Source organism: Phyllobates terribilis, unplaced genomic scaffold (assembly GCF_046119375.1).
Source record: "Phyllobates terribilis strain yellow unplaced genomic scaffold, ASM4611937v1 Scaffold_12__6_contigs__length_324123572, whole genome shotgun sequence".
NCBI lineage: Eukaryota > Metazoa > Chordata > Amphibia > Anura > Dendrobatidae > Phyllobates > Phyllobates terribilis.
Genome location: NW_027362772.1, coordinates 50,201,743 through 50,219,916, shown reverse-complemented (window position 1 = coordinate 50,219,916; position 18,174 = coordinate 50,201,743). Strand labels below are relative to the sequence as shown.

The 18,174-nt window shown below is 42.4% G+C and overlaps 1 protein-coding gene across 1 annotated transcript in view; it reads left to right on the top strand.

The window, feature by feature from the left end:
- Positions 1–8: 8 nt before the first annotated feature.
- The window catches only part of LOC141172019 (uncharacterized), a 45,160-nt gene continuing 26,994 nt past the window's right edge, over positions 9–18,174 (top strand). Inside the window, exon 1 of the mRNA XM_073655797.1 lies at positions 9–161. The gene's annotated coding sequence lies outside the window, so the exon portion shown is untranslated. The remainder of the gene's footprint in view (positions 162–18,174) is intronic.

Genomic DNA, 18,174 nt, shown 5'->3' with positions numbered 1-18,174 from the left:
CCTGAGGCTCCCGCCCCCTAGCATGCTGGGAAATGTAGTTCTGCTCAGGTTGGGGTAGATTTCCTGACTACACCTCCCAGCATGCTCTGTTTACAACTTCCAGGTCACATGTTCGTCTTCTGTGTGACTTTCTCCTGGAAGGTTCAGTTTGGGGATGTGAGGTGAGTGAGAAGGCGCCTGTGTGTCTGCTGGGACTTGTGGTTCCTCAGCAGCTGCAGACACCGAGGAGCTGTGTGTGAGGGACAGCGCAGCTGTGAGCTCCAGGCAGTGCTGGAACTGTCAGCTACTGCTCACTGTTATCAGCCATTCTGGCCACGAAGGACCTGACTATAGGGTTAGGAAGTCCAACATACCCCATAACCACCAGCAGAATAGTGAGTGCAGCTCTGGGGTATAATACAGGATGTAACTCAGGATCAGTAATGTAATGTATGTACACAGTGACTGCACCAGCAGTATAGTGAGTGCAGCTCTGGAGTATAATACAGGATGTAACTCAGGATCAGTAATGTAATGTATGCACACAGTGACTGCACCAGCAGAATAGTGAGTGCCGCTCTGGGGTATAATACAGGATCTAACTCAGGATCAGTAATGTAATGTATGTACACAGTGACTGCACCAGCAGAATAGTGAGTGCAGCTCTGGAGTATAATACAGGATGTAACTCAGGATCAGTAATGTAATGTATATACACAGTGACTGCACCAGCAGAATAGTGAGTGCAGCTCTGGAGTATAATACAGGATGTAACTCAGGATCAGTAATGTAATGTATGTACACAGTGACTGCACCAGCAGAATAGTGAGTGCCGCTCTGGGGTATAATACAGGATCTAACTCAGGATCAGTAATGTAATGTATGTACACAGTGACTGCACCAGCAGAATAGTGAGTGCAGCTCTGGAGTATAATACAGGATGTAACTCAGGATCAGTAATGTAATGTATATACACAGTGACTGCACCAGCAGAATAGTGAGTGCAGCTCTGGAGTATAATACAGGATGTAACTCAGGATCAGTAATGTAATGTATATACACAGTGACTGCACCAGCAGAATAGTGAGTGCCGCTCTGGAGTATAATACAGGATGTAACTCAGGATCAGTAATGTAATGCATGTACAGTGACTGCACCAGCAGAATAGTGAGTGCAACTCTGGAGTATAATACAGGATGTAACTCAGGATCAGTAATGTAATGTATGTACACAGTGACTGCACCAGCAGAATAGTGAGTGCCGCTCTGGAGTATAATACAGGATGTAACTCAGGATCAGTAATGTAATGTATGTACACAGTGACTGCACCAGCAGAATAGTGAGTGCTGCTCTGGAGTATAATACAGGATATAACTCAGGATCAGTAATGTAATGTATGTACACAGTGACTGCACCAGCAGAATAGTGAGTGCCGCTCTGGAGTATAATACAGGATGTAACTCAGGATCAGTAATGTAATGTATATACACAGTGACTGCACCAGCAGAATAGTGAGTGCTGCTCTGGAGTATAATACAGGATATAACTCAGGATCAGTAATGTAATGTATGTACACAGTGACTGCACCAGCAGAATAGTGAGTGCCGCTCTGGAGTATAATACAGGATATAACTCAGGATCAGTAATGTAATGTATGTACACATTGACTGCACCAGCAGAATAGTGAGTGCCGCTCTGGAGTATAATACAGGATTTAACTCAGGATCAGTACAGGATCAGTAATGTAATGTATGTACACAGTGACTGCACCAGCAGAATAGTGAGTGCAGCTCTGGAGTATAATACAGGATGTAACTCAGGATCAGTAATGTAATGTATGTACACAGTGACTGCACCAGCAGAATAGTGAGTGCAGCTCTGGAATATAATACAGGATGTAACTCAGGATCAGTACAGGATCAGTAATGTAATGTATGTACACAGTGACTGCTCCAGCAGAATAGTGAGTGCCGCTCTGGAGTATAATACAGGATATAACTCAGGATCAGTAATGTAATGTATGTACACATTGACTGCACCAGCAGAATAGTGAGTGCCGCTCTGGAGTATAATACAGGATTTAACTCAGGATCAGTACAGGATCAGTAATGTAATGTATGTACACAGTGACTGCACCAGCAGAATAGTGAGTGCTGCTCTGGAGTTTAATACAGGATATAACTCAGGATCAGTAATGTAATGTATGTACACAGTGACTGCACCAGCTGAATAGTGAGTGCAGCTCTGGGGTATAATACAGGAGGTAACTCAGGATCAGTAATGTAATGCATGTACACAGTGACTGCACCAGCAGAATAGTGAGTGCAGCTCTGGAGTATAATACAGGAGGTAACTCAGGATCAGTAATGTAATGTATGTACACAGTGACTGCACCAGCAGAATAGTGAGTGCAGCTCTGGAGTATAATACAGAATGTAACTCAGGATCAGTAATGTAATGCATGTACACAGTGACTGCACCAACAGAATAGTGAGTGCAGCTCTGGAGTATAATACAGGCTGTAACTCAGGATCAGTAATGTAATGTATATACACAGTGACTGCACCAGCAGAATAGTAAGTGCAGCTCTGAGGTATAATACAGGATCAGTACAGGATCAGTAATGTAATGTATGTACACAGTGACTGCACCATCAGAATAGTGAGTGCAGCTCTGGAGTATAATACAGAATGTAACTCAGGATCAGTAATATAATGTATGTACACAGTGACTGCACCATCAAGTGACAATCTTAATCCTCCACTAAGTATGACAAATCTAACCCAAGCTGGGGTACAGAAACGCCTCAGTAACATTAAAATAAACAAATCACCAGGACCTGATGGCATACACCCACGGGTACTAAGGGAACTAAGTAATGTGATAGACAGACCATTATATCTTATATTTAAGGACTCTGTTGAGACTGGGTCTGTACCACTTGATTGGTGACAGGCGAATGTAGTGCCAATATTCAAAAAGGGAGCGAAAAGTGACGCCGGAAACTATCGGCCGGTGAGTCTGACGTCCGTTGTGGGCAGAATTTTTGAAAGCTTCATTAAAGAGGCAATTACGGAGCATCTTGCTGCTAATAATCTATTAACCCCGAACCAACATGGATTCATGAGGAATCGCTCCTGCCAAACTAACCTGATTGACTTCTACGAGGAGGTTAGCTCTCGAGTAGATCAGGGGGAACCAGTGGATGTCGTGTATCTCGACTTCTCAAAAGCGTTCGATAGCGTGCCACATAATAGGTTGGTATACAAAATGAGAATGATGGGGCTGGGGGAAAATGTCTGCAAGTGGGTAGCTAACTGGCTAAAGGATAGAAGGCAGAGGGTGGTTATAAATGGAATATACTCAGATTGGGTAAGCGTCACTAGTGGGGTACCACAGGGGTCTGTACTAGGCCCAATGTTATTTAATATCTTTATTAACGACATAGTCAACGGGATAAATAGTAAAATATCAATATTTGCAGATGACACAAAGTTATGTAAAACAATTAATACAAAAGAGGACAGTGCAGACCTACAGAGGGATTTGGATAAGCTGGGTAGGTGGAGCATTAAATGGCAAATGAGGTTTAACGAGGAGAAATGTAAGGTCATACATATGGGAAGGAAAAATGGAAGTCACCAGTACTCACTGAATGGGAAACCATTGGGGAATTCAGAGATGGAGAAGGACTTGGGCATCTTGATTGATAGCAAACTAAATTGGAGTGCCCAAAGTCAGGCCACTGCTGTAAGGGCAAACAGGGTAATGGGATGTATCAGAAGAGGTATAGCTGCAAAGGATGAGAACATTGTTCTTCCACTGTACAAAGCACTGGTCAGACCACACTTGGAATACTGTGCTCAGTTATGGGCCCAATATATAGAAAGGATATAAATGAGCTTGAAAAGGTACAAAGGAGGGCAACAAAATTAATAAAGGGAATGGAGGGACTGCAATACCCAGAGAGGTTGTCAAAACTAGGACTATTCAGCCTGGAAAAGAGAAGGTTGAGGGGGGACATAATAAATGTGTGCAAATATGTTAGGGGACAGTATAGAGACCTTGCCCGGGATTTGTTCAAAAGGAGGGATATTACGGTAACAAGAGGGCATTCACTAAGACTGGGAGAGAAAAGGTTTCAGCACCAGCATAGGAAGGGGTTCTTTACGGTAAGAGCAGTGAGAATATGGAATTCACTGAGTGAGGAGACGGTAATGACAGATTCACTAAACCAGTTCAAGCGGGGACTGGATGCATTTCTAGATACCAGGCAGATTTCAGCATATACTTAAAAATAAAATAAAATAGTAGGTTGATACAGGGATTTATTCTGACTGCTGGTTTCAGAGTCGGGAGGGAATTTTTCCTCAGGTGAAGATTGGCCAAATCATTTGGGTTTTTTGCCCTCCTCTGGATCAACTTTATCAATTACAGAACTAACAGGTCGAACTTGATGGACGCAAGTCTTTATTCGGCTTTACTAACTATGTAACTATTTATCAGAATAGTGAGTGCTGCTCTGGAGTATAATACAGGATGTAACTCAGGATCAGTAATGTAATGTATGTACACAGTGACTGCACCAGCAGAATAGTGAGTGCAGCTCTGGAGTATGATACAGGATGTAACTCAGGATCAGTAATGTAATGTATGTACACAGTGACTGCACCAGCAGAATAGTGAGTGCAGCTCTGGAGTATAATACAGGATGTAACTCAGGATCAGTAATGTAATGTATGCACACAGTGACTGCACCAGCAGAATAGTGAGTGCAGCTCTGGAGTATAATACAGAATGTAGCTCAGGATCAGTAATGTAATGTATGTACACAGTGACTGCACCAGCAGTATAGTGAGTGCTGCTCTGGAGTATAATACAGGATGTAACTCAGGGTCACTACAGGATCAGTAATGTATGTACACAGAGACTGCACCAGCAGTATAGTGAGTGCAGCTCTGGAATATAATACAGGATGTAACTCAGGATCAGTACAGGATCAGTAATGTAATGTATGTACACAGTGACTGCACTAGCAGAATAGTGAGTGCAGCTCTGGAGTATAATACAGGATGTAACTCAGGATCAGTAATGTAATGTATGCACACAGTGACTGCACCAGCAGAATAGTGAGTGCAGCTCTGGAGTATAATACAGGATGTAACTCAGGATCAGTAATGTAATGTATGCACACAGTGACTGCACCAGCAGTATAGTGAGTGCAGCTCTGGAGTATAATACAGGATGTAACTCAGGATCAGCAATGTAATGTAAGTACACAGTGACTGCACCAGCAGAATAGTGAGTGCAGCTCTGGAGTATAATACAGAATGTAACTCAGGATCAGTACAGGATCAGTAATGTATGTACACAGTGACTGCACCAGCAGAATAGTGAGTGCAGCTCTGGAGTATAATACTGGATGTAACTCAGGATCAGTAATGTAATGTATGTACACAGTGACTGCACCAGCAGAATAGTGAGTGCAGCTCTGGAGTATAATACAGGATGTAACTCGGGATCAGTAATATATGTACACAGTGACTGCACAAGCAGAATAGTGAGTGCAGCTCTGGAGTATAATACAGGATGTAACTCGGGATCAGTAATGTATGTACACAGTGACTGCACAAGCAGAATAGTGAGTGCAGCTCTGGAGTATAATACAGGATGTAACTCGGGATCAGTAATGTATGTACACAGTGATTGCACAAGCAGAATAGTGAGTGCAGCTCTGGAGTATAATACAGGATGTAACTCGGGATCAGTAATGTATGTACACAGTGACTGCACAAGCAGAATAGTGAGTGCAGCTCTGGAGTATAATACAGGATGTAACTCAGGATCAGTAATGTAATGCATGTACACAGTGACTGCACCAGCAGAATAGTGAGTGCAGCTCTGGGGTATAATACAGGATGTAACTCAGGATCAGTAATGTAATGCATGTACACAGTGACTGCACAAGCAGAATAGTGAGTGCAGCTCTGGGGTATAATACAGGATGTAACTCAGGATCAGTACAGGATCAGTAATGTAATGTATGTACACAGAGACTGCACCAGCAGAATAGTGAGTGCAGCTCTGGAGTATAATACAGGATGTAACTCGGGATCAGTAATGTAATGTATGTACACAGTGACTGCACCAGCAGAATAGTGAGTGCTGCTCTGGAGTATAATACAGGATATAACTCAGGATCAGTAATGTAATGTATGTACACAGTGACTGCACCAGCAGAATAGTGAGTGCCGCTCTGGAGTATAATACAGGATATAACTCAGGATCAGTAATGTAATGTATGTACACAGTGACTGCACCAGCAGAATAGTGAGTACCGCTCTGGAGTATAATACAGGATCAGTACAGGATCAGTAATGTAATGTATGTACACAGTGACTGCACCAGCAGAATAGTGAGTGCAGCTCTGGGGTATAATACAGGAGGTAACTCAGGATCAGTACAGGATCAGTAATGTAATGTATGTACACAGTGACTGCACCAGCAGAATAGTGAGTGCAGCTCTGGAGTATAATACAGAATGTAACTCAGGATCAGTAATGTAATGCATGTACACAGTGACTGCACCAACAGAATAGTGAGTGCAGCTCTGGAGTATAATACAGGATCAGTACTGTAATGTATGTACACAGTGACTGCACCATCAGAATAGTGAGTGCAGCTCTGGAGTATAATACAGGCTGTAACTCAGGATCAGTAATGTAATGTATATACACAGTGACTGCACCAGCAGAATAGTGAGTGCAGCTCTGGAGTATAATACAGGATCAGTACTGTAATGTATGTACACAGTGACTGCACCATCAGAATAGTGAGTGCAGCTCTGGAGTATAATACAGGATCAGTACAGGATCAGTAATGTAATGTATGTACACAGTGACTGCACCAGCAGAATAGTGAGTGCAGCTCTGGAGTATAATACAGGATGTAACTCAGGATCAGTAATGTAATGTATGCACACAGTGACTGCACCAGCAGAATAGTGAGTGCAGCTCTGGAGTATAATACAGAATGTAGCTCAGGATCAGTAATGTAATGTATGTACACAGTGACTGCACCAGCAGTATAGTGAGTGCTGCTCTGGAGTATAATACAGGATGTAACTCAGGGTCACTACAGGATCAGTAATGTATGTACACAGTGACTGCACCAGCAGTATAGTGAGTGCAGCTCTGGAATATAATACAGGATGTAACTCAGGATCAGTACAGGATCAGTAATGTAATGTATGTACACAGTGACTGCACCAGCAGAATAGTGAGTGCAGCTCTGGAGTATAATACAGGATGTAACTCAGGATCAGTAATGTAATGTATGCACACAGTGACTGCACCAGCAGTATAGTGAGTGCAGCTCTGGAGTATAATACAGGATGTAACTCAGGATCAGTAATGTAATGTATGTACACAGTGACTGCACCAGCAGAATAGTGAGTGCAGCTCTGGAGTATAATACAGAATGTAACTCAGGATCAGTACAGGATCAGTAATGTATGTACACAGTGACTGCACCAGCAGAATAGTGAGTGCAGCTCTGGAGTATAATACTGGATGTAACTCAGGATCAGTAATGTAATGTATGTACACAGTGACTGCACCAGCAGAATAGTGAGTGCAGCTCTGGAGTATAATACAGGATGTAACTCGGGGTCAGTAATATATGTACACAGTGACTGCACAAGCAGAATAGTGAGTGCAGCTCTGGAGTATAATACAGGATGTAACTCGGGATCAGTAATGTATGTACACAGTGACTGCACAAGCAGAATAGTGAGTGCAGCTCTGGAGTATAATACAGGATGTAACTCAGGATCAGTAATGTAATGCATGTACACAGTGACTGCACCAGCAGAATAGTGAGTGCAGCTCTGGGGTATAATACAGGATGTAACTCAGGATCAGTAATGTAATGCATGTACACAGTGACTGCACAAGCAGAATAGTGAGTGCAGCTCTGGGGTATAATACAGGATGTAACTCAGGATCAGTACAGGATCAGTAATGTAATGTATGTACACAGAGACTGCACCAGCAGAATAGTGAGTGCAGCTCTGGAGTATAATACAGGATGTAACTCGGGATCAGTAATGTAATGTATGTACACAGTGACTGCACCAGCAGAATAGGGAGTGCAGCTCTGGAGTATAATACAGGATGTAACTCAGGATCAGTAATGTAATGTATGTACACAGTGACTCCACCAGCAGAATAGTGAGTGCAGCTCTGGGGTATAATACAGGATGTAACTCAGGATCAGTACAGGATCAGTAAAGTAATGTATGTACACAGTGACTGCACCAGCAGAATAGTGAGTGCAGCTCTGGAGTATAATACAGGATGTAACTCAGGATCAGTAATGTAATGTATGTACACAGTGACTGCACCAGCAGAATAGTGAGTGCTGCTCTGGAGTATAATACAGGATATAACTCAGGATCAGTAATGTAATATATGTACACAGTGACTGCACCAGCAGAATAGTGAGTGCCGCTCTGGAGTATAATACAGGATATAACTCAGGATCAGTAATGTAATGTATGTACACAGTGACTGCACCAGCAGAATAGTGAGTACCGCTCTGGAGTATAATACAGGATCAGTACAGGATCAGTAATGTAATGTATGTACACAGTGACTGCACCAGCAGAATAGTGAGTGCAGCTCTGGGGTATAATACAGGAGGTAACTCAGGATCAGTAATGTAATGCATGTACACAGTGACTGCACCAGCAGAATAGTGAGTGCAGCTCTGGAGTATAATACAGAATGTAACTCAGGATCAGTAATGTAATGCATGTACACAGTGACTGCACCAACAGAATAGTGAGTGCAGCTCTGGAGTATAATACAGGATCAGTACTGTAATGTATGTACACAGTGACTGCACCATCAGAATAGTGAGTGCAGCTCTGGAGTATAATACAGGCTGTAACTCAGGATCAGTAATGTAATGTATATACACAGTGACTGCACCAGCAGAATAGTGAGTGCAGCTCTGGAGTATAATACAGGATCAGTACTGTAATGTATGTACACAGTGACTGCACCATCAGAATAGTGAGTGCAGCTCTGGAGTATAATACAGGATCAGTACAGGATCAGTAATGTAATGTATGTACACAGTGACTGCACCATCAGAATAGTGAGTGCAGCTCTGGAGTATAATACAGGATATAACTCAGGATCAGTAATGTAATGTATGTACACAGTGACTGCACCAGCAGAATAGTGAGTACCGCTCTGGAGTATAATACAGGATCAGTACAGGATCAGTAATGTAATGTATGTACACAGTGACTGCACCAGCAGAATAGTGAGTGCAGCTCTGGGGTATAATACAGGAGGTAACTCAGGATCAGTAATGTAATGCATGTACACAGTGACTGCACCAGCAGAATAGTGAGTGCAGCTCTGGAGTATAATACAGGATCAGTACTGTAATGTATGTACACAGTGACTGCACCAGCAGAATAGTGAGTGCAGCTCTGGAGTATAATACAGGATGTAACTCAGGATCAGTAATGTAATGTATGTACACAGTGACTGCACCATCAGAATAGTGAGTGCAGCTCTGGAGTATAATACAGGCTGTAACTCAGGATCAGTAATGTAATGTATATACACAGTGACTGCACCAGCAGAATAGTGAGTGCAGCTCTGGAGTATAATACAGGATCAGTACTTTAATGTATGTACACAGTGACTGCACCATCAGAATAGTGAGTGCAGCTCTGGAGTATAATACAGGATCAGTACAGGATCAGTAATGTAATGTATGTACACAGTGACTGCACCATCAGAATAGTGAGTGCAGCTCTGGAGTATAATACAGAATGTAACTCAGGATCAGTACAGGATCAGTAATGTATGTACACAGTGACTGCACCAGCAGAATAGTGAGTGCAGCTCTGGAGTATAATACTGGATGTAACTCAGGATCAGTAATGTAATGTATGTACACAGTGACTGCACAAGCAGAATAGTGAGTGCAGCTCTGGAGTATAATACAGGATGTAACTCGGGATCAGTAATATATGTACACAGTGACTGCACAAGCAGAATAGTGAGTGCAGCTCTGGAGTATAATACAGGATGTAACTCTGGATCAGTAATGTATGTACACAGTGACTGCACAAGCAGAATAGTGAGTGCAGCTCTGGAGTATAATACAGGATGTAACTCAGGATCAGTAATGTAATGCATGTACACAGTGACTGCACCAGCAGAATAGTGAGTGCAGCTCTGGGGTATAATACAGGATGTAACTCAGGATCAGTAATGTAATGCATGTACACAGTGACTGCACAAGCAGAATAGTGAGTGCAGCTCTGGGGTATAATACAGGATGTAACTCAGGATCAGTACAGGATCAGTAATGTAATGTATGTACACAGAGACTGCAGCAGCAGAATAGTGAGTGCAGCTCTGGAGTATAATACAGGATGTAACTCTGGATCAGTAATGTAATGTATGTACACAGTGACTGCACCAGCAGAATAGGGAGTGCAGCTCTGGAGTATAATACAGGATGTAACTCAGGATCAGTAATGTAATGTATGTACACAGTGACTCCACCAGCAGAATAGTGAGTGCAGCTCTGGGGTATAATACAGGATGTAACTCAGGATCAGTACAGGATCAGTAAAGTAATGTATGTACACAGTGACTGCACCAGCAGAATAGTGAGTGCAGCTCTGGAGTATAACACAGGATGTAACTCAGGATCAGTAATGTAATGTATGTACACAGTGACTGCACCAGCAGAATAGTGAGTGCTGCTCTGGAGTATAATACAGGATATAACTCAGGATCAGTAATGTAATGTATGTACATAGTGACTGCACCAGCAGAATAGTGAGTGCAGCTCTGGAGTATAATACAGGATATAACTCAGGATCAGTAATGTAATGTATATACACAGTGACTGCACCATCATAATAGTGAATGCAGCTCTGGAGTATAATACAGGATGAAACTCAGGATCAGTAATGTAATGTATGTACACAGTGACTGCACCAGCAGAATAGTGAGTGCAGCTCTGGAGTATAATACAGAATGTAACTCAGGATCAGTACAGGATCAGTAATGTATGTACACAGTGACTGCACCAGCAGAATAGTGAGTACCGCTCTGGAGTATAATACAGGATCAGTACAGGATCAGTAATGTAATGTATGTACACAGTGACTGCACCAGCAGAATAGTGAGTGCAGCTCTGGGGTATAATACAGGAGGTAACTCAGGATCAGTAATGTAATGCATGTACACAGTGACTGCACCAGCAGAATAGTGAGTGCAGCTCTGGAGTATAATACAGAATGTAACTCAGGATCAGTAATGTAATGCATGTACACAGTGACTGCACCAACAGAATAGTGAGTGCAGCTCTGGAGTATAATACAGGATCAGTACTGTAATGTATGTACACAGTGACTGCACCAGCAGAATAGTGAGTGCAGCTCTGGAGTATAATACTGGATGTAACTCAGGATCAGTAATGTAATGTATGTACACAGTGACTGCACCAGCAGAATAGTGAGTGCAGCTCTGGAGTATAATACAGGATGTAACTCGGGATCAGTAATGTAATGTATATACACAGTGACTGCACAAGCAGAATAGTGAGTGCAGCTCTGGAGTATAATACAGGATGTAACTCGGGATCAGTAATGTATGTACACAGTGACTGCACAAGCAGAATAGTGAGTGCAGCTCTGGAGTATAATACAGGATGTAACTCAGGATCAGTAATGTAATGTATGTACACAGTGACTGCACCATCAGAATAGTGAGTGCAGCTCTGGAGTATAATACAGAATGTAACTCAGGATCAGTACAGGATCAGTAATATAATGTATGTACACAGTGACTGCACCATCAGAATAGTGAGTGCTGCTCTGGAGTATAATACAGGATGTAACTCAGGATCAGTACAGGATCAGTAATGTAATGTATGTACACAGTGACTGCACCAGCAGAATAGTGAGTGCAGCTCTGGAGTATAATACAGGATGTAACTCAGGATCAGTAATGTAATGTATGCACACAGTGACTGCACCAGCAGAATAGTGAGTGCAGCTCTGGAGTATAATACAGAATGTAGCTCAGGATCAGTAATGTAATGTATGTACACAGTGACTGCACCAGCAGTATAGTGAGTGCTGCTCTGGAGTATAATACAGGATGTAACTCAGGATCAGTACAGGATCAGTAATGTATGTACACAGTGACTGCACCAGCAGTATAGTGAGTGCAGCTCTGGAGTATAATACAGGATGTAACTCAGGATCAGTAATGTAATGTATGTACACAGTGACTGCACCAGCAGAATAGTGAGTGCAGCTCTGGAGTATAATACAGAATGTAACTCAGGATCAGTACAGGATTAGTAATGTAATGTATGTACACAGTGACTGCACCAGCAGAATAGTGAGTGCAGCTCTGGAGGATAATACTGGATGTAACTCAGGATCAGTAATGTAATGTATGTACACAGTGACTGCACCAGCACAATAGTGAGTGTAGCTCTGGAGTATAATGCAGGATGTAACTCAGGATCAGTACAGGATCAATAATGTAATTTATGTACACAGTGACTGCACCAGCAGAATAGTGAGTGCAGCTCTGGGGTATAATACAGGATGTAACTCAGGATCAGTAATGTAATGTATGTACACAGTGACTGCACCAGCAGAATAGTGAGTGCAGCTCTGGAGTATATTACAGGATGTAACTCAGGATCAGTAATGTATGTACACAGTGACTGCACCAGCAGAATAGTGAGTGCAGCTCTGGAGTATAATACAGGATGTAACTCAGGATCAGTAATGTAATGTATGCACACAGTGACTGCACCAGCAGAATAGTGAGAGCAGCTCTGGAGTATAATACAGGATGTAACTCAGGATCAGTAATGCAATGTATGTACACAGTGACTGCACCAGCAGAATAGTGAGTGCAGCTCTGGAGTATAATACAGGATGTAACTCAGGATCAGTAATGTAATGTATGTACACAGTGACTGCACCAGCAGAATAGTGAGTGCAGCTCTGGAGTATAATACAGAATGTAACTCCGGATCAGTAATGTAATGTATGTACACAGTGACTGCACCAGCAGAATAGTGAGTGCAGCTCTGGAGGATAATACTGGATGTAACTCAGGATCAGTAATGTAATGTATGTACACAGTGACTGCACCAGCAGAATAGTGAGTGTAGCTCTGGAGTATAATGCAGGATGTAACTCAGGATCAGTACAGGATCAATAATGTAATTTATGTACACAGTGACTGCACCAGCAGAATAGTGAGTGCAGCTCTGGAGTATAATGCAGGATGTAACTCAGGATCAGTACAGGATCAATAATGTAATTTATGTACACAGTGACTGCACCAGCAGAATAGTGAGTGCAGCTCTGGGGTATAATACAGGATGTAACTCTGGATCAGTAATGTAATTTATGTACACAGTGACTGCTCCAGCAGAATAGTGAGTGCAGCTCTGGAGTATAATGCAGGATGTAACTCAGGATCAGTACAGGATCAATAATGTAATTTATGTACACAGTGACTGCACCAGCAGAATAGTGAGTGCAGCTCTGGGGTATAATACAGGATGTAACTCAGGATCAGTAATGTAATTTATGTACACAGTGACTGCACCAGCAGAATAGTGAGTGCAGCTCTGGAGTATAATACAGGATGTAACTCAGGATCAGTACAGGATCAGTAATGTAATGTATGTACACAGTGACTGCACCAGCAGAATAGTGAGTGCAGCTCTGGAGTATATTACAGGATGTAACTCAGGATCAGTAATGTAATGTATGTACACAGTGACTGCACCAGCAGAATAGTGAGTGCAGCTCTGGGGTATAATACAGGATGTAACTCAGGATCAGTAATGTAATGTATGTACACAGTGACTGCACCAGCAGAATAGTGAGTGCAGCTCTGTGGTATAATACAGGATGTAACTCAGGATCAGTAATGTAATGTATGCACACAGTGACTGCACCAGCAGAATAGTGAGAGCAGCTCTGGAGTATAATACAGGATGTAACTCAGGATCAGTAATGCAATGTATGTACACAGTGACTGCACCAGCTGAATAGTGAGTGCAGCTCTAGAGTATAATACAGGATGTAACTCAGGATCAGTAATGTAATGTATGTACACAGTGACTGCACCAGCAGAATAGTGAGTGCAGCTCTGGAGTATAATGCAGGATGTAACTCAGGATCAGTACAGGATCAATAATGTAATTTATGTACACAGTGACTGCACCAGCAGAATAGTGAGTGCAGCTCTGGGGTATAATACAGGATGTAACTCAGGATCAGTAATGTAATTTATGTACACAGTGACTGCACCAGCAGAATAGTGAGTGTAGCTCTGGAGTATAATGCAGGATGTAACTCAGGATCAGTACAGGATCAATAATGTAATTTATGTACACAGTGACTGCACCAGCAGAATAGTGAGTGCAGCTCTGGGGTATAATACAGGATGTAACTCAGGATCAGTAATGTAATTTATGTACACAGTGACTGCACCAGCAGAATAGTGAGTGCAGCTCTGGAGTATAATACAGGATGTAACTCAGGATCAGTACAGGATCAGTAATGTAATGTATGTACACAGTGACTGCACCAGCAGAATAGTGAGTGCAGCTCTGGAGTATATTACAGGATGTAACTCAGGATCAGTAATGTAATGTATGTACACAGTGACTGCACCAGCAGAATAGTGAGTGCAGCTCTGGGGTATAATACAGGATGTAACTCAGGATCAGTAATGTAATGTATGTACACAGTGACTGCACCAGCAGAATAGTGAGTGCAGCTCTGTGGTATAATACAGGATGTAACTCAGGATCAGTAATGTAATGTATGCACACAGTGACTGCACCAGCAGAATAGTGAGAGCAGCTCTGGAGTATAATACAGGATGTAACTCAGGATCAGTAATGCAATGTATGTACACAGTGACTGCACCAGCTGAATAGTGAGTGCAGCTCTGGAGTATAATACAGGATGTAACTCAGGATCAGTAATGCAATGTATGTACACAGTGACTGCACCAGCTGAATAGTGAGTGCAGCTCTGGAGTATAATACAGGATGTAACTCAGGATCAGTAATGTAATGTATGTACACAGTGACTGCACCAGCAGAATAGTGAGTGCAGCTCTGGAGTATAATACTGGATGTAACTCAGGATCAGTAATGTAATGTATGTACACAGTGACTGCACCAGCAGAATAGTGAGTGCAGCTCTGGAGGATAATACAGGATGTAACTCGGGATCAGTAATGTATGTACACAGTGACTGCACAAGCAGAATAGTGAGTGCAGCTCTGGAGTATAATACAGAATGTAACTCGGGATCAGTAATGTATGTACACAGTGACTGCACAAGCAGAATAGTGAGTGCAGCTCTGGGGTATAATACAGGATGTAACTCAGGATCAGTAATGTAATGCATGAACACAGTGACTGCACAAGCAGAATAGTGAGTGCAGCTCTGGAGTATATTACAGGATGTAACTCAGGATCAGTAATGTAATGCATGTACACAGTGACTGCACCAGCAGAATAGTGAATGCAGCTCTGGAGTATAATACAGGATGTAACTAAGGATCAGTAATGTAATGTATGTACACAGTGACTGCACCAGCAGAATAGTGAGTGCCGCTCTGGAGTATAATACAGGATGTAACTCAGGATCAGTAATGTAATGTATGCACACAGTGACTGCACCAGCAGAATAGTGAGTGCAGCTCTGGAGTATAATACAGGATGTAACTCAGGATCAGTACAGGATAAGTAATGTAATGTATGTACACAGTGACTGCACCAGCAGAATAGTGAGTGCAGCTCTGGGGTATAATACAGGATGTAACTCAGGATCAGTAAAGTAATGTATGTACACAGTGACTGCACCAGCAGAATAGTGAGTGCAGCTCTGGAGTATAATACAGGATGTAACTCAGGATCAGTAATGTAATGTATATATACAGTGACTGCACCAGCAGAATAGTGAGTGCTGCTCTGGAGTATAATACAGGATATAACTCAGGATCAGTAATGTAATGTATGTACACAGTGACTGCACCAGCAGAATAGTGAGTGCCGCTCTGGAGTATAATACAGGATATAACTCAGGATCAGTAATGTAATGTATGTACACAGTGACTGCACCAGCAGAATAGTGAGTGCCGCTCTGGAGTATAATACAGGATTTAACTCAGGATCAGTACAGGATCAGTAATGTAATGTATGTACACAGTGACTGCACCAGCAGAATAGTGAGTGCAGCTCTGGGGTATAATACAGGAGGTAACTCAGGATCAGTAATGTAATGCATGTACACAGTTACTGCACCAGCAGAATAGTGAGTGCAGCTCTGGAGTATAATACAGAATGTAACTGAGGATCAGTAATGTAATGCATGTACACAGTGACTGCACCAACAGAATAGTGAGTGCAGCTCTGGGGTATAATACAGGATGGAACTCAGGATCAGTAATGTAATGTGTGTACACAGTGACTGCACCAGCAGAATAGTGAGTGCAGCTCTGGAGTATAATACAGGCTGTAACTCAGGATCAGTAATGTATATACACAGTGACTGCACCAGCAGAATAGTGAGTGCAGCTCTGAGGTATAATACAGGATGGAACTCAGGATCAGTTATGTAATGTATGTACACAGTGACTGCACCATCAGAATAGTGAGTGCAGCTCTGGAGTATAATACAGAATGTAACTCAGGATCAGTACAGGATCAGTAATATAATGTATGTACACAGTGACTGCACCATCAGAATAGTGAGTGCTGCTCTGGAGTATAATACAGGATGTAACTCAGGATCAGTACAGGATCAGTAATGTAATGTATGTACACAGTGACTGCACCAGCAGAATAGTGAGTGCAGCTCTGGAGTATAATACAGGATGTAACTCAGGATCAGTAATGTAATGTATGCACACAGTGACTGCACCAGCAGAATAGTGAGTGCAGCTCTGGAGTATAATACAGAATGTAGCTCAGGATCAGTATTGTAATGTATGTACACAGTGACTGCACCAGCAGTATAGTGAGTGCTGCTCTGGAGTATAATACAGGATGTAACTCAGGGTCAGTACAGGATCAGTAATGTATGTACACAGTGACTGCACCAGCAGAATAGTGAGTGCAGCTCTGGAGTATAATAAAGGATGTAACTCAGGATCAGTAATGTAATGTATGTACGCAGTGACTGCACCAGCAGAATAGTGAGTGCAGCTCTGGAGTATAATACTGGATGTAACTCAGGATCAGTAATGTAATGTATGTACTCAGTGACTGCACCAGCAGAATAGTGAGTGCAGCTGTGGAGTATAATACAGGATGTAACTCTGGATCAGTAATGTATGTACACAGTGACTGCACAAGCAGAATAGTGAGTGCAGCTCTGGAGTATAATACAGAATGTAGCTCAGGATCAGTAATGTAATGTATGTACACAGTGACTGCACCAGCAGTATAGTGAGTGCTGCTCTGGAGTATAATACAGGATGTAACTCAGGGTCAGTACAGGATCAGTAATGTATGTACACAGTGACTGCACCAGCAGTATAGTGAGTGCAGCTCTGGAGTATAATACAGGATGTAACTCAGGATCAGTAATGTAATGTATGTACACAGTGACTGCACCAGCAGAATAGTGAGTGCAGCTCTGAAGTATAATACAGAATGTAACTCAGGATCAGTACAGGATCAGTAATGTATGTACACAGTGACTGCACCAGCAGAATAGTGAGTGCAGCTCTGGGGTATAATACAGGATGTAACTCAGGATCAGTAATGTAATGCATGTACACAGTGACTGCACAAGCAGAATAGTGAGTGCAGCTCTGGGGTATAATACAGGATGTAACTCAGGATCAGTACAGGATCAGTAATGTAATGTATGTACACAGAGACTGCACCAGCAGAATAGTGAGTGCAGCTCTGGAGTATAATACAGGATGTAACTCGGGATCAGTAATGTAATGTATGTACACAGTGACTGCACCAGCAGAATAGTGAGTGCAGCTCTGGAGTATAATACAGGATGTAACTCAGGATCAGTAATGTAATGTATGTACACAGTGACTCCACCAGCAGAATAGTGAGTGCAGCTCTGGGGTA